General features: G+C 41.0%; 1 protein-coding gene across 1 annotated transcript in view; it reads left to right on the top strand.

The window, feature by feature from the left end:
* The first annotated feature begins 216 nt into the window (after window positions 1–216).
* bmpr1bb (bone morphogenetic protein receptor, type IBb) overlaps window positions 217–12,161 on the top strand; it is a 66,583-nt gene continuing 54,638 nt past the window's right edge. The window contains exons 1-3 of the mRNA XM_034709463.1: window positions 217–355; window positions 4,716–4,784; window positions 7,252–7,415. The gene's annotated coding sequence lies outside the window, so the exon portion shown is untranslated. The remainder of the gene's footprint in view (window positions 356–4,715; window positions 4,785–7,251; window positions 7,416–12,161) is intronic.

Genomic DNA, 12,161 nt, shown 5'->3' with positions numbered 1-12,161 from the left:
TGACAGGTCAGGTAATCACGCGGTGCCTCCTGTTTTGTACTACAAAAAAATCTTTAAGTGAAAGGGAAGTGCTCACAGCAGTACACAGATCACTTGATGTGTAGTGAACTTGAATGTGGGTGTTATTTGGAGGTTTCTCTGGAGTTTCAGATGAGTTGCACTTCCCCAAGAGGTCGTATGGGGGAGCTGTTTTCAGGCTGACGCCACATTTAATAAGCCTGAAAATAACGCATGGGACACTTGGGAAAGAGTATCCACCAGACAGGAACACATGTGAATTACATACTCCACAGAAGAGTTCAAGTCAACACTAACTTGGATGTTGAGGAGCTGCTGTTTACAACCGAGAAGGAGGGTAAGGACACCTTTCCTCAGTAAGAACCATGATAGGTGCGTGTGTGTGTGCGTCGGAGCGCAGTTTGAGCCGCAGCAGCAGTAGTATTGCTGTGTTTTAATAATCGAGCTTTCTTCGGCGATTCCAGAAGCTTCTGTAGTTTGTCTTTGCGGCTTCTCTGCAAGTCAAATTGAAAAGAAGTGCTTTAAGTTTGCTGCCTGTGGTGTGTTTGATGCTGACAGCAGCCGCAGGCGATCAGCGGGAGCCCCGACAGTGTTGTTATCTGCGGAGTGTGTGATGATGATGAGAGTGATGAAGATGAGGATGCTTATCGTAATTGGTGCCGTGATCGAGGTTTAATTGCATCTTAACTTCTGATCTGAGGGAGAATCTCGCCTCTTTACTACGTTATGGTAAAAAGCAGCTTATATATGTTTGCAAATCTACTTTATGAGCCCTATTTGTCTTTTGAAGAACGTGAAACGATGACATGAGCTTAAATAATTATTGATCAAACATCATATTTTGACTTGTAGATGCTCAAATATCAGTGTTCCTGTTCCTTACTTACTCCTTAAGACTTGCTTTACATCTGTGTTTAAAAGTTGAATTGTGATTTCCATTTCAATACTGCTGATAAAGATCATTTGATAAATGTACGGAAGCTCAAAGTGGCCCTGCAGAAATTGTATGCATTTTTTTTTTCCTGTCAGTGTATCTCAGTAAACAGGTAACCGGTCTAGATACTTTCATTGCATGTATTACAGGGAAATGGTATCAACATATTCACACTTTTTCAACTCGCTATAAGTTCCTCTGCTGCTTCATCACTCTGTCTGGTTTCTCCTTTGTCCACTCTGCCACTTCTGTTTAATGTTTATGCAGCCATAGAGAAAAGTAGCATTTATATTTTTTCCTTTTTGGTTTGTGTTTATTAAGATGTTTAGATATTTTTCTCAGAATTTCTGGATAACAAACTTTGGTTTTCCCATCACAACAGATTTCCTTTTCTCTGTAGTTCAAGAACACAAAGCCACGTACGGAGCCCCTGAAGTCCCCCAAATACATATTTTTTTATCTTGTGCCCACCAGATGATTATATTGCTTGAATATTTCTATGCTACCTATAATATTAGGCCTTATGACTTTGTTTCTTTAAATACAGTCAATCTGAAATAAACAAACAGATAGGCCTATAAAACTTGGCTTTCATGTTCAGTATTTTGTGTTTAAAACTCACATGAAACACTTATTAGTCTCAGCTCATCACATACCGACTGTTTAGAAACTGACATGTGTTTATGATCTTAGGGACTGCTTAAAGGTCTTTTCACTGTTATTAAACCCAGGGGATGTGAAATTTCAGGGAAGTCCGAGACGCTGTGGCGTCCAATCAGTGAGTGATGTTCGATGAAGGGGCGTGTCTGTTAGCCTGTTGTCTTTCAGTAAGCGAAGCAGTTGATTTCTGCTGATAACAGTATCATGTCTACAGGAGCAGCTATAATATCAAGTAAAACTTGATTAAGTCAGTGTCCTCCATTTGGCTTTATGTTGACGATACACATCTGAACTAGTTGGAGAGGTTATAATTATCTTGTGCGCACAAGGAAAAAAAAAAATCTTTTTGGGACTTCAGGGGCTCCGTACAAAGCTTGTTTCTTGTATAATAAAACATTTTTCTGGCAATCTAAAACAAAAAACAACTTGCTGCTATCATCCTTACTTATAAGGTAAGTTAAGCCTATTTGGAGGCACATAAAATAGTGTAGTAGTTCATAGAATGTATGACTGCATGTCCACCCAGGGCTTCTGTTTGTACCTTTTTCAAGTGAGATATTCTTCTATTTTGAGATCAATATCACACCCACCCTGTATGTAAATGTCTGGCTTTGAGCTAAAGACTCAATCACCAGTGGGTGTATAGTGGAATGGGGTCAATCACAATATTCAACTGTTGACTGCCTGACACAAAACCTCTCTGTACCCTGTGCCTGATCACTGAGCGATGTGAAGCAGAGCTGATGTGTGTGACATTGCTGTGCTTCTGATGTTTACATCAGCATCCCAGAGGCCAGAGGGAGCTGTGCACAGCAGGCTGCACCTTATGTTGTGTGTTTGTGACTTTTGCTTTGAATGCACAATCAACACTCTTTATTGAAGCAGCGCTGAGTAGTATTAAACAGAGAGAGTGATCGAACATCTATCAACCACCCAGGTCTTGCCCCTGGCAGGACCCGCCCCTCATTAATCCAAAATGATGAGGATGGCATGGTATGTTTGGGTGTATGGCGAGGCAGCACTTTGTGGTCTACCACAGACTCAAGCTTCAAGTGTTTCTGCTTGTTGGACTCTGGCACTGATGGCTGACACAAAGGGTGTGTTTCTGTAAAATGTACCAAAATCCACCCTGTTCAGTGTAGTTGTGAGACTGCATAAAGGCTGACCTGTTTGTTAAAAATACATCTGAGATGATCGAGTCCTCAAAGAGCTCTGTATGGAGTCTGATGTTTGCTCATCGTAATACAGAAAAGTCTAAATCTGGCCAGCACTTAGAGTGTCTGCATGTGAGAGGTGATTTGTGTGTGCACTGGTTTGCTAGTTAATGAACTGTGCATGGTTGATTGAAACCACCATAAAAAGAAAAGGATGATGAGACATAAAATAAAAAGTTGGCTAAAAGAAAACTAGCCATATAATTGTTTTGGATTATAAGGGTTTAAAGTGTCTTGGTTCCTTGACCTCAAAACAAAGTTTCCTTTTTTGTAAAAGTTGCGTGCGCCACTTTTTAAGGGCATACCTGCAATTGTTTCCACTACAAAATACAAGTTATTAAAAAATGAAGACCTCCTAGAACCTACATATACACTCAGCAGTAACTCAAGAGCCGATCTATGAGGACCCTTGCTTTATCCACACACCCAAACTTAGCAAACTGCAACCCCTCACCCCAGTTTCCTCCCTTATAATTACAGGAAATGAGCCTGGCCAATCAGAACAGAGATATTTAGTGCATATTAACAAGCTGAATGGGGGCAGTATTTGAGGACCAGACAGGTAATGACCAAGTATGAGGGAGCTGGGGGAGAGGTTTCAAGAGGAAAAGGAAGGTAACGTTTTGACTATATCACCTCACACTCAAGCTTTAAGCAGTCAGTGAGGTAATATGAGCACCGTGACTGCAGACAGAGTGAAAGGTGGGATGACAGTTTATCAGGACAAACTGTCACTGATTCAGTCTAAGAAAGGCTTTATTCAATGCATTTTCCAGCTGCCAGGTTATTAGATTTTTCAGGGTTTCCTTAGGTTTCTTCCTCTGCACACATACCCTCACATTAAAACATGCACACACATACACATACACACACATGCTGAAAGAGGAGGATATCATACCAAGACTTCCCACAGGTATGGTTTTTCCATCAGTCATTCACTTACTGATCTCTGCCAATTGTTCTTCTCAGTCAATCTCTGTGTATCTCTCATAGACATACTGAAAATACCTGGACAGGTTGCCAGGCTGGTAGGTTTGTAAAGCAGCATGTGGATTTACTGTGCAGATAAGTGAACAGAAACATATTTTAGACTCAGTGTCCAGTTTTCTGCATGCTCGTTCTTATTGAGAAAAATAAGCAAATGTGCAAGGTAAGTAACGTTGGAAAGTAGACTACTAGTGATCAGGATTAGTAGTTAGCAGTGAGGTGTGATTGGAAGATTTTAGATTACAAACATGGGGTGCACTGCAAAAATGGTAGTTTTGTTAGAAAGCAGGAAGGTAGGTTTGGTAGGCAGGAGAGTTAGAAGGCAGGTACATGCAGTATATTAGATGACCACTTTATGGCCCCCAAACCACAAGTTATAGGAATCTAGGTCAAGTTTGAATTCCAGTGTTGGGATGAACTGCGATAATAATATGTAAGAGCACTATGCTGTACCTCTTCTCGCTCCCATCATCCAGAGAGTATGAGCATAATGCAGCCAATCTTGTTCCACTTAGGAATAATCATCTTCTTACCTGCAGGCTCCACTGGAGCTTTAACAATTACTACAGCGACAAGACCTGAGTATAAATGCCCTTGGTCAGTGTTTCATCTTAAGTCCGTCATGATGAGACACAAACCCAGGCAACAGGAATCACTTAAAGCTGCAAGCTCCTCTGCTCTTTGCCTGGAGGGAAAGGAAAAAAATATGCAGCAAGAGGTACAGGATGAGTGGGGGGATGATTGAAGATCGAAGAAGAGAAGAGGATAAGGGGTACTTTGCCTGATTGGGTGAAAGTCAAAGTAGGGGGAAATGAACTGAGCTTGAAATTTGGTCTCAGACCTTTCAGTTTGAGATGTGGGACATATGAGCTTCTTCTAATAACTGTACTTTTTTCTTCCAGATTGGGACCATGGCTGGAGCTCTGGCTGGGTAAAGTGACAGGATTCTCTCTGATGCCCTGTGTTTGATGGTGAGTGGTGAGGCTTTTAGATGTTAGATGTTTGACTTCTCAATTTTATTACAATTCAAACAAAACGTTGAAAATGTCGATCATAACATATGCACATATTGATAAATGTTCAATGTAAAATCCCAAACTCAAACATGAAACTGCAAGTTGTTTCCCTTGATGTTCCAGATCAATAATATCCTGAAGAAAGTGATACCAAAAGCTAAAAGCTGTATTGATCACGTATGATTTTCCTGCAGTTGAGATAGTATTTGACAGTGCTGATTTTGTGTGTTTGTGTGTTTTGATATCGTAATGCCGTCTGGGCAGCAATTTGCCTCCAAAGTGGCAGCTAATTGACTTTCTGCTGAGCATGGGGATGTCTATGTAAAATAAGCCACAGTGACTATAATAGAATCCTGTTTTCTCCATTGAGTATCGGGCCAGACAGAGGCTCAGTCTACCACATGGAGCACTGGAAATGAATGAGATCAACACCCAGTAGAGTGTAGTAAATTTCAGTAACTCTAAGAAGCTTTAATTTCACCACCCAGGAGATTTAAAACAGCAGTGCAGGGATTTTCCATATGTGTGACAAATAATTTTAATATATCATAGTTTTGATGAATGCCACAGCTTTGGACAATTTTTTTTGCAACTTTTTTGGTGTTGTGTAAAATAACCTGGTATCATGTTGAAATATTAGCCCATGCACTGCAGCACAAAGAATCATTGTAAGGCCCTGCATGTTTGAAGATACTCGTATATTTCCCTCCCTTTATTTCAACAGTGAGCAGGCTTGCTGCGTTCGTTTAATAAGCATTCCTTTTACATTGAGCAATGAACTTGCCACTACAGGACCAATCATAAACAACAGAATAAGCTGACACAGCTCAAAAGCAGTGGCTGGGTGTACAGTCGGGAGCCGGCCACATGCAGGGAGCTGAAACAGAGACAGAACAGGGGAGGCGATACCGGGGAAAGACAATAAGAGCCTCGGTCATGACTTTAAATGGAGTCCGTCTGTCACAGGAAAGAAAAAGAAGACTGTAGCCAAACGCTGCTTCAAGTTGAAGAGTGACTCACACCCTCACACCAGTGAAGAATGTCAAAAATCTATGTGTTAAAGTCACACTGTATCGCAATCTGTAGCTGGATCCGGGCAATGAAAGACAGCTGTGTGTGACTTACTGTGTGTGTCTTTGAGTAAGAAAAAAGAAGGTACACAGAAAACCCAAATATATTCACTTTGAAGTTTCTATCACTGATACAGCACCAGCATTTTAAACTTTGATCAGACACAAAAATCTAAACATATCACTTCCCGTTTTAATATCGCAAAAAAAACAAAATCTGGGTGCCTTAAACTAAATAATTGTATTGATCTTAATTATTATTTAGCCTTAAATTTGATTGATATTGATGTCACTTACTGTTAAGCCTGGCAGTCATGAGCATGCAAACACTTGTTCGCTTGTCTCTCCTCGTGCTCACTCTATCCCTCTGCCCAACTAACACACACCTGCACTCCTGGCCCTCTCTCTGGCAGTATTACACAGCACTCCTCTCCACCTGTGGCTGCTTTTACTGCTGTTACACAACACATTGATCCCCACTAAACACATTAAACAGCATCTGCAGCTTCTTCATTCTTCCAAACTTTGTTGTGCATCGATCTGAGCTCCTGCTGAAGGTGTATTATAACCTATCGGCCCCTAGGTGCGTCGGCCCATTTTGCCAGATTGCCTGTCCACCTCTGACTGTGGCTCTCTCTCTCTCAGGTCAAAGTGAGAGCAGTTTGGGGCAGGGGTACAAGCGCAATTGAAATTTGATCAAACGCCCAACTCTAGCAAGAATCAGACAGCATGTAAGTTCGTTCCCCAACTTAGTGGTTAATTAAGAAAAGACAGGTCAGCAAGACCACCCAGAACCTCACAATCATCACCTGTTCCAGCTGAAAAGTGGGAAACCCGAGATCCAACACTCTTCTTCTCCATGTTAGTTCAACAACATACCCAGCTGTGACTCAGCGTGTTATTTGGCTGAAATCATCTTGGTTCAATTTTACTGGAATACGTTTCACGATACTTGCTTTCTTTTCCGAGATTTTGAAAGTTCAAAAGTCGTTACATCTGTGTGAAGGAGGGGTTTTGTGTTTCACCACCCTCAGGACCCATCAGTATGAAGTCCCCGGAGAGTTGAATCTTTCAACAGACTAATCTACAAAGCTTTGTTCTGAAATTTTGCACGTCTGCTCAACTGTAGACCTCTCTCTGCACCGTATCTGATTCTGCAATTGAGCCTCACACTTGTCTTCAAAATAGCAAGTGACAGGGAGTGCCACTCAGACTGTGAGCGGAGATGGAGAAACAGATGAAATCAATTTCTGTCTTGTTCGTGTTATTTTCCCGTCGCCCGGCTCTGTGATTCTGATGACAGATTGTAAAATGGGTTTCATGTGTGCCTTCTTCTTTCTTCTCCTCCATAGATTTCAGAGAGGGCAGAGGTCATGTGGAGTTATACCTGTGAGGCCGTCTGCAGGGAAATGTGCTGACATCAGAGCTTTGTATTTTAAACGGGAGGGAGCAAAAAGATGAGGACGATGCTTCAGTGACCAAACAGACGAAGCTGTGTTTGCATAGATCGTATCAGGTGAGTCGCAGTGTCATCTTTTATCAGTTCAATGCTAATCGGGTAACTCATGACGCACTCACATCCTGGAAAAACCTGGACTATTATGGAGTGTCAAAGCCACTTGAAAGTGAAAATAGCCCTCTGAGTAATGAAAGGTCTTACAAGCTCAATAGTAAAGGGATATAAGTATTGGAACCTTGAAGATATTGTAGTTTCACTTACCTTAAATTCTCCTGAACTTGGATTTGATCTGGGTGTGGTTATGCTCAGTTATTTCTTACTAGAATACTTGGATAATTCAACCAGAAAACCATAGTAAAATACAGTTTTAAATCATAACATGGCCAGTTTTCTGCTATACACATCTCGATTGCATGTTATTAACTTCTCCACACGGCTGCTAATTTTTCCTCTGATGTCACTCTCAGGGTAGGGAGACAAAAGCTGCTATCGTGTTGTACTCATGTGTATAAGCTTGGCAAATCCTACAAATAATGGGGGTCCGACAACTTTTCATCTTGTCACTCCTCTTGAATTGATCAGCAACTGTCATGTTTGAAATAAAGACAAAATATTTGATGCTAAGCTATCATCAGCATTAGCATTCAACCACTTTTTAAGCTAATATTCATGTTCATAGTGTTAGAAGTTGGGTTTTGAAAGTTGTAAATTCCTAGCAAACACTTTAGTGCTAGCTACAAAAAACAAGGCCACTGTGTTAAAGTGAATGGCCAGGATTGTCAAGTGAGGGCTACAATTTTCTATATTTGACTGCTGGAGTTAAATGCAGACTTTTTTTTGTCTATCTGTGTCTGGGTTTGAGTGTTGGTGAAAGCATTTTAGTTCTTAAACATTATATCACTAGCTAACGTAACAGAACCATCACAGCACTACATTGATTGCTTTACGAGCAAATTTGGGGAATTTTGGCTAACAACCCATGTTTATATCAATGGCTAAGTTTAATATTGATAGCAACTTAAAACCCCAAATCACCAATACTACATTGATAATCAGAGGCTAAAGGGTGTTTGAATTTTCTAAAAAATTAACTCTCACAAACTGTTAACTTTCCTAATATTGTGTTTGAACTTGGTGTACACTTGTGTAAAATAGATTAGAACAGTAACTAGGTAGCTTTTCTGCTATTCACATCCAGCAAAAGCGTAATCTTTTAGTGATGTACTTCTAACCCACGTTGTCTATGCTTCCAGGAGTTTAGTGTGTATCAAGTGTGTGTTTTTATTGGCTGGTGTTGACTGTTGTGAGAAGGAGTTTAGTGTGTAATAATGTTGTGCTTGTTTACGCTGCAGAGCTGCACAGTTTCATTGATCATTAAATTCAAAACATTGACCGTTTACGATAATGGCTAACTATATCATGGCTTGAAAAGCATTTTTTGCTTGCCATTCAAGGACCAAATAAAATATGAATTTCAGAGAGTAAGACCTCTTTGTGTGACTCAAACTCAGGAGGCTCAAACATTGCGTTTTGGGCTACAGACATTTATGCGCAGCTGCTAGATGTGGGAGATCAATCAATCAATCAATCAATCTTTATTTGTATAGCGCCAAATCACAACAAACGTTATCTAAGACACTTTTACAAACATAGGAGGTCAAGACCACTCTATGTCAAATTATGAACAGAGACCCAACCTCAAGACAGGGTAAGACTCAGTCTGACCCCACCTTAATCCATCATGAGCATTGCACATCGCAGTATTTAGCTAGTTACAGTGGTGAGGAAAAACTTCCTTTTAACAGGCAGAAACCTCAGGCAGAACCAGACTCATGTTAGACAGCCATCATGCCTCGACCGAGTTGGGTCTGGAAAGACAGATAGAGGGGAGTAAGAGAGAGAAGTGATAGTGATGAGACGAGTCGTAGAAGCTGTTGCCGCTGGAGTCCAGCATGTCTGGATCAGCTGGAGTCCAGATCGTCCACAGCAGGAGGACGTCTACAGCAGCTCAGAGGAATCTACGAGACAATGGAGCTCAGGGACTCCAGAAAGGTCTATGGTTAGTAACTTTAATAGGACAGGCAGAGTTAAAGTAAGTGATGAGGGGGTTGGGGGAAAGGGGGTGAGCTAGGATCCCAGTGTGTCAGTGTGCCAGTTCCCCCGGCAGTCTAGGCCTATAGCAGCATGACAAAAGCTGGTCCAAGCCTGATCCAGCTCTAACTATAAGCTTTATCAAAAAGGAAAGTTTTAAGCCTACTCTTAAAAGTGGAGAGGGTGTCTGCCTCCCGGACCCTGACTGGTAGATGATTCCAAAGGAGAGGGGCCTGATAACTGAAGGTTCTACCTCCCACACTACTTTTAGAGATTTTAGGTACAACTAGCAAGCCTGCATGTTGGAAGCGTAGAGTTCTAGAGGGGTAATAGGGCACTATGAGCTCTTTAAGATACAAGGGTGCCTGATTTTTAAGGGCTTTGTAGGTTAAAAGAAGGATTTTAAATTCTATTCTACATTTTATTGGGAGCCAGTGTAGAGAAGCTAGCACTGGAGATATCAACGTTATAAGGGAGATGTCAAACAAAGTGTGATAGACCAAGCCTGGATAGTTTTGTGGAATTGCAAATGTGCTTTTTTTCCATTTAAAGGCATATTTGCTTTTTCCTGAGGCTTTAGAAACCGTGAAATAGTCAAAAATGAGTAAAACAATGGTGCCAACATATTCAGTACATTCAAGTGAGTGTATTTTCAGCTTCTACTGTAATGTTTGTCTCCCGAGGGCACAATGCTTTAACTGGAAACAAGACACACACACACGCACACACTCTGTCAGCTACAATACTCCATCACATTGTGATCCCTGTCAGGTTCTGGCATTAGTTGCAGGATTAGTCAGCCAGCCAAAACAGGTGACAGGTGACAAACTCATGTCAACACTTCATGAAGAGGACTTAAACATGGGATTAACTGAATTACTCCAGCAAACAAAAGGTGCGTCATGTTAACGCAGGGTGCATGTCAGTTTGCAGTAGTCGTATTTGCTGTTTATATGTCTGTCTGTCATGTTCCTGGCTTCAGCTTGTGACAGCTGCTGTTCTTTGTCGAAACTGTTTGGCTCTCGTTGTCATGATTTCCAGACTTTTCTCTGTGACATTTTGAATATTTGTTCTGTTTATTTTTGTCCGGCTCTCCTGCAGTTTGGACAGATATAATTTGTCATCTTTGGAGCTCTAATATGTGTCTCCTGTTACTTCAAAAATATAAAACTGCAGATTCTAAAACCTGCTTCATGGCTATGAATAAATGCAGCCACATTTAGAGGCATTGGGCCAAAAACGACCCACCTATGTGGCGATGTTTATAATTGTGATAAAGTTACTAGATTTGTTTGCTTTGTTTGTTGTACAGGGGCTTACACAGAGAACTAGGTTACATAATTTCCTCGAATAAATTAGTAAAGGTTGTGTGGGGTCTGGCCTCAAGTGACCATGTAGAAAAATAAAACTTTGAACAGCTAAATGGAATGTGTGAAAGCCTGATCAGCACTACGCCACTTTATTTTTTCAAATTTGAGATGAAATAAAAGCGGTTAACAATTAAGAGGTTGATTTTAACCATATGACCCAGCCCTGTTGGTGCTCTTCAACAAGACAAGTGACATTACAGCTCATACTGTTGCCTACATAGACACGTGGAGCATTTTTCTGCTTTTCAAATCAACTTTAAAGGTGGAAAACAGGTTAGCTTCCCCAATCACTCATTGTTCCTTCATCTTTAGTCACAGTCTTGTCCGGTGTGAGAAGACATCGGCTTCTCTCCCTGTCTTTCCAAGTCTGGCCCTCCTCTGTGGCTCTGTGGCTCTGGGAGCTCGATGTAGAGGACAAGGCTTGCTCAGATTACATTGAAAAGAAAGCAGGAGGGGAGTAGCAGCTAGCTAACCTGCTGCTGCCTGGATTGTTTTTGCAGGTGTTCCAGAGCAGTCACAGCTGTTAATTACCACGATGCAGCAACACACGTGGAGCTGCAGTTCAGTCACTCATGAATGGCCTTGCACAAGTGCATGTTGGCATGCCAGAACAAACAGATTAGGATTTAAGGATCAGGAGATAGTTGTAGGGGATTAAATGATTTCTCTCTGTTACAGAATTCTTTGGTTGAATGTTGTGTTTGCTTGGCTTTTTTGTTACAAGTATGTTTAAAGAAAGCCCAGTGGGTTTTATTCAGCCAGTACAGTGTGCAATATATATTTAGAGAGATTAAAAGTGTGTAATATAGAAAATGAGCTTTTTCTGTGCTGTTTGAGTGACTGCAGGATGATAGTGGTCGTCATCAGCGTATATTGATTTCAAATGTGGGACCCACATTTATTCTCAGCTCTTTTTCTTAAACATTTACAATGCAACCAATGAAACGTTGTATTTATGTAGCCCATGTAAATCCTAGATGAGTACACTTTAAATACACATCTTTGTCTGATTATCATTTTATCTATACAAATGGAAATTAACATTTAAGACTGACATCTCATTTGCACTTACGCGTGTGTACAGAGGTGACTGGATTCTTATGGCTATCTCTGTGACATCCTATGTGCCTTCAAAACTCCTCCCCACTGTAATATTTTAGTCCAGAATCTGCCTCGAGTATGTTCAAAAATGTAACTCCTTTATGCTGGATTTCTTTATGATAGTGTGCTAGCTTAGCTAACAGGCTATTTCCGTCTATACAATCGCCTAATGCTGGTTGCCAAGTGGCTTGTTTGATTGAAAAGAACTTGCTCATCTAGATTTCACACATTGTGAGTTTGA

Source organism: Notolabrus celidotus, chromosome 19, assembly GCF_009762535.1.
Source record: "Notolabrus celidotus isolate fNotCel1 chromosome 19, fNotCel1.pri, whole genome shotgun sequence".
NCBI classification, from domain to species: domain Eukaryota; kingdom Metazoa; phylum Chordata; class Actinopteri; order Labriformes; family Labridae; genus Notolabrus; species Notolabrus celidotus.
This window is presented reverse-complemented; position numbering and strand designations above follow the sequence as displayed.